Here is a 2,344-nt window from a genome sequence, read left to right on the forward strand (position 1 = left end):
GCGTCATTGTGAATGAATTGACCTATACCAGCTGTTGCTTGCTTACCAGTATTTAATACGATATGTCCATAGATTAAAATGACGTAAAAAATATTTACAAATTATGAACAAACAGTATGTTATTATATGTTATTTAAACGTATAGTATCACGTTTATGATATCATGGTTGGACCAATCATCTCTAATTGGTGTTCAAATATTTAAACATAGTTGACCTAGAAACTCCCACTCAAATAATATTAACTTTACTATTCTAGAGGGATGGAGAACCTACTGATCAATTTTGTACATATAAGATCATTTTTACATTGCTTTCCTAAATTAAACAATATATTCTTTACCTGTGCTAACATTGCGCAAAAATCATCCACGAATAATTAAATATTTTCGGCAAAAATTCCAGTTTTAGTTTCCAGATTTTTTAATTAGTTTATAGTTTAATGCAAGTATGGTGTGTGTTATATTTCTGACTGAAAGTACAGTGTTGCCGCTCTCACAAATTCTCTTCGTGTACTTGTAGTGGCCTTAGGGCGTTTAAATTAAAAGTACGTTTTATTAATATTAATTTTGGTCGAAACTTATATCTGTTTAAATATTTGGTTAAAATTATTTGTATTAAAGTGTTATTTCCATTAAATCAAATAATTTATTGGAACCTGTAAAATGTTATATATTATTTAGATTCCGTCAATATTTACTTAACCACCAGTTCGGAACGCAGTCCTCATCAGAGAAGAACGGGCAGGAACTCTGGTGTTGCTCTTTTCAAAATCAGTTTAAAATATAATATACAGTGCATGATATAGATAAAAAATACAAATGTTTTTTTATTGTTGGTTAAAGCAGTTGAAGCATGAAGACAAATATATGGTTTCATTTATTAACGCAATGTCAAAATGACCTTGTATATATAGCATCACGCCTTATCTCTTCAGGGGCAGGCAAAGGTGTTAGCACACCCACATTTGGTAGTAGGTACGTTTGTATATATATAAGCAGCGAGCCTGCCGGCATTTACCGGACACAATTCTCGAAGTGAAAGCGAAAAAACACAATATTATTTTACCCGACCTGGGTGTGAAAACCAAGACCTCAGCACTACAGCCGGACAGCAATACGATAACCCCATCGAGGCAATATTTCATACATACAGATGGATTTTTGACACGGAGCAGCAAACCACTGTAGCTATAATGAAATCTTATAAAACCGACCATCATTTTTGAAAGATATTAAAATCTGAAAAATAAACACAGACAGCAAGAAAATGGACTATTTAACAAAAAAAAAGTATGCCAGCGACCCTGTTGCTTATAGGGTTCAACCTTTTAAAAATGATAGACCGTCTGTAAAGAAAGTTTTCTTGTAGCTATAACGGTTTAGGTAGCCGCTCTTTTTGCCTTATCTCAAAAATCAGTTGTACATCAGGGCGAAAACAAAAAAAAACCGAAAGAATACGCACAACATATATGCACTGATATGCATTAATGTGGTCTACAAATCGTTATAATTTTAAGTTAATATAAATTACGAATGGGGAGCCGGCATGAATCTGTTACATGGACCCTTCGCCACTGCTGTATATCGTGAAAAATATTGTAGTTTGTGGGCACAAAACCATGAGACGCGACTGTCCGCACGACTGTCGGAACGAATATTACCTGTGTAAGTAATGTACCATTAGGCAGTCGACCGTAGTCAACTGAAACAACACCATTAGTCATACAAAATGACTGATAAGTCATGCATAAAGTATTGTTCGTTTACATAATAAAAGCCGGCTTGTATTTCCTCTGTTACGGTCTCGGTCAAGGCTGAATGGATTTTCTAGGTAATCTACTATTTACACGCGAGAATAAAATGATTTTGACTTAATATTAAAGGTGTGTCATATTTATAAAAAATACTGGTAGATATAAGATCGCAATTATAGATAGATAAGTAACTCTCTATTGAACATTAGTAACACACAAACATACTATTAACTATATCTATTGTTATATATGCTATTAAATAGGCGGTCTTAGCGGAGCGAACTTTTCCAGACAATCATAGGATAATTTTTTGCGGAAAAGTTAGAGTGTCGGTTTATTTCCTCTCTTTTTTATAGCTATCATATATTTTCATTTTATTTTATAACTATATTATAGTATAAGTGGCAGTGGGCAGGACACATAGCTCGTAGAACTGATGGCCGTTGGGGCGGAAAAGTTCTGGAGTGGCGACCACGAACCAGACGACCACGCAGCGGAGGCAGGCCCTTACGGGATGGACCGACGACTTGGTGAGGGTCGCCGGAGTTCGATGGATGAGGAAGGCCCAGAACCAGTCCCTGTGGCGCTC

This window comes from Manduca sexta, chromosome 22, assembly GCF_014839805.1.
Source record: "Manduca sexta isolate Smith_Timp_Sample1 chromosome 22, JHU_Msex_v1.0, whole genome shotgun sequence".
NCBI lineage: Eukaryota > Metazoa > Arthropoda > Insecta > Lepidoptera > Sphingidae > Manduca > Manduca sexta.